Raw genomic sequence first — 8,677 nt, forward strand, 5'->3', positions numbered from 1 at the left:
CTAAATGAGATCTTTTCGCCTAAAACCTTATTTGTTCGGAAAACACTCAAAAGATGGCGCTAATGGTCGAACATTTTGATTGTTTATATCTCAGTTCAGTGATGATATACAACGTTGTGGTCTTCGACAAATGTATTTAACTGAATGAGATATAGTCACCCGAAAACTTATTAGTTGGGAAAACACTCACTAGATGGCGCTAGTGAGCAGAGATTTTATTTGCTTGTATCTCAGTCCAGTTATTAGATACAAAATTGATGTCTTCGATAAAATTGATCAACTAAATGAGACATATTCGCCTAAAACCTTTTTAGTTCGAAATACACTCAAAAGATGACGCTAGCGATTGAACATTTTGATTGTTTATGTCTCAGTTCAGTGATGAGATGGTGTCTTCGATAAATTTGTTCAACTGAATGAGATCTATTCGCCCGAAAACTTATTAGTTCGGAAAACACTCACTAGATTGCGCTAGTGGACAAATATTGTATTTTCTTGTATCTAAGTTCTGTTATGAGATACAACATTGTTGTATTCGACAATGTTGAACAACTAAATGATACTTAGTCACATAAAACCTTATAACACTCACAAGATGGCGCTAGTGAGCAAAGATTTTATTTGCTAATATCTCAGTCAAGTGATCAGATACAAAGATTGTGTCATGGACAATGTTGAACAACTAAATGAATCCTATTCGTCTAAAACCATATTAGTTCGGAAAACACTCACAAGGTGGCGCTAGTGGTCAAATATTTTATTTTTTTTTTATATCAGTCCAGCGATGAGACTGAAAAAAATCGAACTCTCGAAATTTGTATCTTCGACAAAAGTGTTCAACTAAATGGGATCTATTCGCCCAGAAACATAGTAGTTTGGAAAATTCTCCCAAGGTGGCGCTAGTAGACAAACATATTATTTGCTTTTATCTCAATCTAGAGATTGGATACGAAGTTAATGTTTTTGACAAAGTTGGAGAACTGAATGAGACCTATTCGCCTGGAAACTTATTACTTCGGAAATCACCTAAATGGCACTACTGGGCACACATTTTATTCGCTTATATATCAGTCCACTGATTAAATCCAAAGAAAACTATTCGCCTAAAACCTTCTTAGTTCGGAAGTCATTCTCATGATTGAAGTATAGTGATAAAAAATTTGGTATCTTCGAAAACGATGACCAACTAAAGGAGATATTTTCGCAAACAAACATATTAGCTGAGAATTGCTATTATGTGCGAAACATCAAGGAAAAAACCAATAAGAAATTGGTCTGCCTAGATCAAAACAATGGATACTTACTGTCGATTCGAGCAACAATCGCTTATTTTGGATGTAATGCTCCTTACATTTTTAGACGAACCTTAACACCATTTAGATCTTTTTATCTTTTGAAGGGAGTGAAGAACGAAAAAACCGACAAATTGACTTATCCATCCATGAACTGAACTCCAAGGGTGAAGGACGGCTGTCAAATGAGAGTAATATTAAATAGCCGCCAACCTAAGTCCAGAACCAGTTTTATGACTTAAACGTGGGAAAGAAAAAAATATTATTCGCAAAATTACAGGTAATAAATGCGCTTGAAAGATATTGTTTACAAGCAGTTATTTACTACGCGCTACTGCAGTGCGTTGTTGCCAATTTAATCTAAAAATTCTACTTAATTCCCAAAATGAATGTTTTCGAGAAAATTGATTACGCCTTCACCATTGTTTGGTCGTAGTTTTGTATGGTTGTTTACTTTGTAGAACCAGCGACGCGTTGAGGTAGCAGTAAAGAGCCTTCCTTGCTCAACTCACTCGGACCAAGAATTGTGACATTTGAGCGGGCACGCTTCAGTATGCTCCCCAGGTATTCTGGCCAGCTCTAGTGTCAAAAATTTTGGACTGAGTGGATTCGGTTCTATCGGTGAATAAGACTATATGCATCAGTGATGCAGTAACTTAAACGTTATAGCCGAATAATGTTGGCTTCAAATATTCACATCTGTAAAGCATGTAATAGTTGGAGTCCAATATTTGACTGTCATTGGACTGAAGGACTAACTTTTGATCAGCACTAACGAAATTCTGATATTGCCAAATATGAATTTCGATCACTGTCAGATCAGAGTCACATTGTATACTAATAACTTGAACCAGAAAAAATATTTTGATAGTTATGTTTCCATTATCAGCTGGCAAGTTTTATATAATCTTTTTGAAGACTATTCTGAAACATCTGTAGGTTTTTTTCTAAATCAAAATATTTGATGTAAGATTTTATTTTGTTTTTGGTATAAATGGCTTAAGTGTACATTATTGTACATGTACATGTATGAGAATGTATGTATTTCTGTATCTTACTTACGTGGTAGAGCAAAATATTGAATTGAAGTCACTAAACTATTTAGTTCTGGCATGCACCTTTCACCTCTGAAATTTTGATTCTTTATGTTGCAATTTCTTTATCAGAGTACGTCCATAAATTACGTCACGCAAAGTTTTGCCATATTCATCCTCCTCAATTTTCCTCTGTATCACACTTTTTGTATGGATTCCAATTTTTATATGAGTAGGTACGTTTCATTGTAACCCCCTCCTTCTTCTTCTGTACGTGACGTAATTTATGAATTACCCCTCACCAGCAGTTTTTTCCAACTTGTTTACATTGTAATGGGTCGATCTGCATGAAAATATATTTGATAAATCTCAAAAATAAACTTATAGAACAGCTAGATATGGACGACACACTTTCAAGAATTTTTTGGATCCTCACCATAGACTTGAAATTTTTTGGTGAAATAAGGTTTAATTTATGGGAATACGACTATGAGTAACAAAAACGGAGCTGAATTCCAATTGTGAGATACCTTGGGCGTTAACGGGTTAATAATTGTGGAAGTGCTCATAGGAACACTACACTCAGAAACAAGCTCTGTGCCAGCATGGACGTAACGCCAGGAAGGAGAAGAATAGGTGATCTTGGAAGCATTCTTGCACTATCTGTGGTGTGGCTTTTGGATATGTGTGTCATGAATATCTGTTTTTTTTAAGATATTGAGCATTTTGCACCTTATTAGACTACTGTGCAGACAATTTTTGTACAGTAAACATTTGCACACCTCACACATTAGTTTAGTGGCATGCTTGGGTACTAACTTTTTTCGTCTTTGTTTTGATTTTGGGTGCCGAAAACTGACTCATCCACCGGAGAATTTAATTCATTCAATACAGAAATGCAATCCGAACATGGCCATAAACGCCACCGAAAGAATACTACAGAGCTCAGTGCAGAATGACGAGTTAACTTCGTTTCTCAACGTGGAGTACTTGGGTGAACCGTTAGAGAAAGACGTAAATCAAGTTGCTGAAAGTTCTTCCGTTAGGAGGAATGCCGAACCTCTAAACGATTATGTCCTGAATCTGCGGGAAACAGATCTGATTCTGGAGACAATTTGGATGACTCAATTAGTTTGGATCCAGCAAACAATATCTTTTCGAAGAAAAACTTCCCAATGAGCTTTACAGCTGCTGGTCATTGTGAAGCTCAGAATCGATGTTGGCAAGCGGGAGCCCCACGAAAAACCTTTCATTCCATTCTGACGTTACTATAGGAGTGAGGCGTCAAAGTTGTGCCATGCCTACTAGATCGTTTGATGTTCGATCCGCTGCTACATTCTCGGATATCTTTCAACAGGCTTTTGATTGTCAGCCATCATAACAGGGCTGGAAGACAAGATCTATGACAATGTTCATTCAGTACCACACATCCTCCCTCTTCTCAGGAAAAAAAAGTTTTAAGTGATGAGTTTTCACATCGTTTTCGTCATCACGAAAGCTTTTAGGAATTCAGGATATATCTTTCACATCGCTAAGAACTTCCCCGATGTATACTGTCTCATATCTCAACTGTTCACTTGTACATGCGACTTGGAAACATTTTTCCGCTGTAGGATACGGTGTTGAACTTATTGATCGGTTGAATGTTGTTCCATTCATTAGAAACGGCAAGCTAATTCTATGCAATGACATCTCTAAGACGAACTAATTTTGGACAAAATATTGCTATTAATAAACTGACATATACATGTTGAACAGAGTAGCATCAGCGTTTGACTCTCATCTTGTTGTACATTCAAACCACCGTACTTTCACGGAAATACTCACTCGAAGACTTGTTCGGCTGTTGTTACTTGTTTTGATATAACATACCTTGATCTACTAAGTTACTAGACATCATTGGGCTTACATATATTATTCTATAGATACATTTTTGACCGCCAGTCGCGCATGCATGTGAGCATCACTTTTATTAGGAACCAATTTGTGACCACTAGTCGCGATAGCAAGTGTACACCGCCATTGCTTAGAGCAAATATACGACCACTAGTCGAGCTTAAAACATCAAAAATACTTGATAGGAACAAGTATACGACCACCAGTCGAGTTAACAACATTAATAGCAGTTACTAAGAACAAGTATGCGACCACCAGTCGCGGTAGCAAGTGTACACCACCATTGCTTAGAACAAATATACGACCACCAGTCGAGCTTACAACATCAATAATACTTGCTAAGAACAAGCATACGACCACCAGTCGAGTTAACAACATTAATAGCAGTTACTAAGAACAAGTATGCGACCACCAGTCGAGGTAGCAAGTGTACACCACCATTGCTTAGAACAAATATACGACCACCAGTCGAGCTTACAACATCAATAATACTTGCTAAGAACAAGCATACGACCACCAGTCGAACTAACAACATTAATAGCAGTTACTAAGAACAAGTATGCGACCACCAGTCGAGGTAGCAAGTGCACACCACAATTGCTTAGAACAAATATACGACCACCAGTCGAGCTTACAACATCAATAATACTTGCTAAGAACAAGTATACGACCACCAGTCGAGTTAACAACATCAATAGCAGTTATTAAGAACAAATACGCGACCACCAGTCGCGGTAGCAAGTTTACACCACAATGGAACAAGTATGCGACCACCAGTCGAGTTAACAACATCAATAGCACTTCATAGAAACAATCATGCGACCACCAATCGCGGAGGCAAGTGTACACCACCATTGCTTAGAACAAATATGCGACCACCAGTCGCGCTAGCAATATCAATAACATTGATTGATAGGAACAAGTTTGCGACCAACAGTCGCGTTAAGGACATATTTTGCAATCATTTATCGCGTTAGACATTACTTTTATATTGCAACCACCAGTCGCTTATAGGGACATTTTTTTTATTGCAAACTCCAATCGCGGCAAGAATATTTATTTTTATTGCAACCACCTGTCACGTTAAGGACATTTTTTTTGCATTGCAAACACCAGTTGTGTTAAGGACATTTTTTCCATTGCAACTACCAGTCGTGTTAAGGACATTTTTTTTATGCATTCATACATGTTTTTTTAACATGGCATTTATTTAGAACTAATAAAGAATTGAAAAGATTTGAATAGTTTGGATCTCACCGATTATCGACACAAAATTCACAAAAAATTACCGATTCAGTATGCTTCACACTTAACTTGTAAACATTACTGGATACACAATGTACTGAAGCAAATAGGAAAGAAAACAATCATGTGCACTATTGGGCAAATTTGACCAAAACATCGATAATACTGAATCGATTCAAATTCGATATGTCGAATCGTTTCGTTTATTCAATCGAATCCTTTGTATCCATTTTTTTTTAAATCGATTCGATTTTTCCAATCGTAAGCAAATTTACAAGAACAACGGCTCAAATTAAGACCAAATCCCTTGAATTAAGATTTCATGTAGTGCCAACATAAAAAAAATCGATTAATTGGAACGAAAAATCTACTTTTGGAACATCAATTCAAAATCGCCCATGGCTAGGAAAATTTGCACACACTAACATTCAAATATTTTCATCGAAGTAATCTGTTTGAATTCAAAAGCAAAACAAAATATTCACTTCAATCGGTGTTCAATAAGAACAACAACAAGCACAGAGAGAAACATTGCTGCTTCAACGAGTAGTGAAGCGGCTAATACATATTCATGTCATATTTCCTCTTCAATCAGTTTTCTCTTGTTCATAGAAAAATACCACATTGCTGTTTACTTACAGATATATGCCTTTTTTATCAGATTCAAACTTCACTCCACAATCACTCTGAACACATATTTTCACACGCGGTTTAAGAAGCACTCGACACAAACACATTTTCTAGTGGACACTCCCGCTTGTTAACGAATCCAGGCACTCCAGGAACACGAAATATTATTTAAAATTCTGGCAGGATCGCCAAATGTGAAGCTCAGAATCGATGTTGGCAAGCGGGAGCCCCACGAAAAACCTTTCATTCCATTCTGACGTTACTATAGGAGTGAGGCGTCAAAGTTGTGCCATGCCTACTAGATCGTTTGATGTTCGATCCGCTGCTACATTCTCGGATATCTTTCAACAGGCTTTTGATTGTCAGCCATCATAACAGGGCTGGAAGACAAGATCTATGACAATGTTCATTCAGTACCACACAGTCATTGGCCGTTCGAGCTTTCAAAGACCATGCAAAAGGAACAATGTAAAATAAGTCTGGTAGTGGTATGTAGCTGGCAATACGGTGGAGATTTTTTTACTTCAATCCTAATTGCTTTCTAATGAACATAACCATAAAGAAACTTTCATGCAATTTATTTGACTGCTTTGAATTGTTTTGAAACGTCAATAACTTTCAAACCACACGCCTGCTAAGTTAGTGAGTGTGCAAATTGTATCCAGCACATGAATAATTTCTCTAGAATCTAAAAATTCGTGGAATGGCCAATATCTTTGGAAAATTCCCATAAACTTTCGTTTGAAGCGCATCCTTTCTCAGGAGTCCGCGGAATGTTTGTAGGACTTAAAAGGGAGTCGCAGCTTCAAAAAGTTTGGAAACCTCTGCCTTAGAACAACCACTCAAAAAGGATTCGGAAATGGTAAAAGATTATTATTTTGTGAGATGGATAAATCATGCCTTTGAAGCCATTGAAAAAAGGAAAAAAGTCTCTTTGGTGCAAGAATCACTATAGTTTTCCATTTTATAAATTTAGGTGTGTAAAAAACATGACCGTAACGTCTTCTTCTTCTTGGCATTACGTTCAAGCTGGAACACAACCTGCTTCTCAACTTTGTGTTCATATGAGCACTTCTACAATTATTAACTGAGAGCTTTGTTCACCTATGTTGCCATTTTTCGCATACGTATATCTCTGGAAGGAACGATTATTCTCTTGACCAAGGAAGTCCAGGAAATTTCCATTACGAATATATCCTGGATCGACCTGGGATCGAATCCAAACACCTTCAGCATGGCTTTGCTTTGTGGCCGCGGACGTTACCACTAGCCTTAGGAAAGACCCATTGACAATTGTAGCACATAAAATCCAAAATATAGAAACCAGTATGAAATTCTCGCACTTCACACTTCAATCAATTTCAAATGCATTCACCCCTAATAGTCCGTCTAATTTACCTGAATATTCATACAATGGCTTCCCGCGGTGAAATCTCAGCAACGTAAAATATTGACGCACATAAACGTTGAATGCAAGACACGGAACTTTTCTCGCGATCGATCGCCGAAAATCAAAAACCACGCAAAGTTGCCTTGTACCTTCGTATATAGATCCGTTCCAGACTCACAAACACACTTTTGTACGTCAGGGCTTTAACATTCACCCCAACTTCCCGAGCGATTTGCTCTGCGGCGCGGTGGCGTGTATTTTCGTTTCGCACCTTTGCGAACAAAAATTTCTCCTGCGCAAAACACTGCGGCTCCTTTCACTCGCAAACCGGCTGCCGAAAGGCTATTTAGCGCGCCTGCGATTCTTCGTCGTGTCGTCTTTGTCGTGTTATATCCTCTTGGTTGTGCAACTTCTTACCAAGTCGGGGTTAATCATCCTCGTTTCACTTGACTCATCCGCGAATTATGTACACTATCACTGTGAGTAATCTCAATTAGGAAATTTCTTCTCATGAACGGTAATAATCCACTCCGAAAAAAAGTTGCCAAATCACTCTGAAGAAAGTCACGTAGACACTTCCGGTTTCTGGATTCCTTGAAAAATCTCATAAACTGCAATACAGAAGCACGCTTCGTTTACCCACATTCACTGGATGGCTAGATGTTCGCAAAGGGGGAACCTACAAACAGGGGGAGTCCTACTTGTGCGATGACTTCAATGGCCCGGAACGGAGCGGCCACTACTTCCAGATGGATCGAAATCACGTATCACTCGAATGCGCAAAAGCAAGAATGGAAAGGCGGGCAATAACAGCTGAACGGATCACGCGCGCGGTCACCGTATTCGTCGTAGTCGTCGTCCAAGATCGTGTGCTTCTTCGTTCGATTTCACCAACCGAATAAACCCAACGCGGGCTCGGACCCTCTACGGAGCACGGGTACCTGAATCGTGAACGAACGAATGATCGCGCAACGAAGTTGATCTTCGATCAAGGCGAAAGAAAGCAGTGAAATTTGCTGTCGCTCGCTGCTACTGGCTTTGGGTTCTCTCTGGGAGCGTTGCAGTCGGGGTTTCGCGCTATGCAACGCACAGAGGAGTAACTAGAACAAAATCGCGGGCATAATTTCTAACATGAGCAATGGAGATTATCCGGCTTTACATTTTAAGCATAGGTAGGAGTAAAGCACTAG

The 8,677-nt window shown here is 38.6% G+C and overlaps 1 protein-coding gene across 2 annotated transcripts in view; it reads right to left on the reverse strand.

Annotated features, from left to right (window-relative positions):
* LOC5573637 overlaps positions 1-8,448 on the reverse strand; it is a 283,372-nt gene extending 274,924 nt beyond the window's left edge. For both annotated transcript variants that reach the window (XM_001660914.2, XM_021837699.1), the window contains exon 1: positions 7,496-8,448. The gene's annotated coding sequence lies outside the window, so the exon portion shown is untranslated. The remainder of the gene's footprint in view (positions 1-7,495) is intronic.
* Between the last annotated feature and the right edge of the window lie 229 nt (positions 8,449-8,677).

Source organism: Aedes aegypti, chromosome 1, assembly GCF_002204515.2.
Source record: "Aedes aegypti strain LVP_AGWG chromosome 1, AaegL5.0 Primary Assembly, whole genome shotgun sequence".
Classification (NCBI taxonomy): domain Eukaryota; kingdom Metazoa; phylum Arthropoda; class Insecta; order Diptera; family Culicidae; genus Aedes; species Aedes aegypti.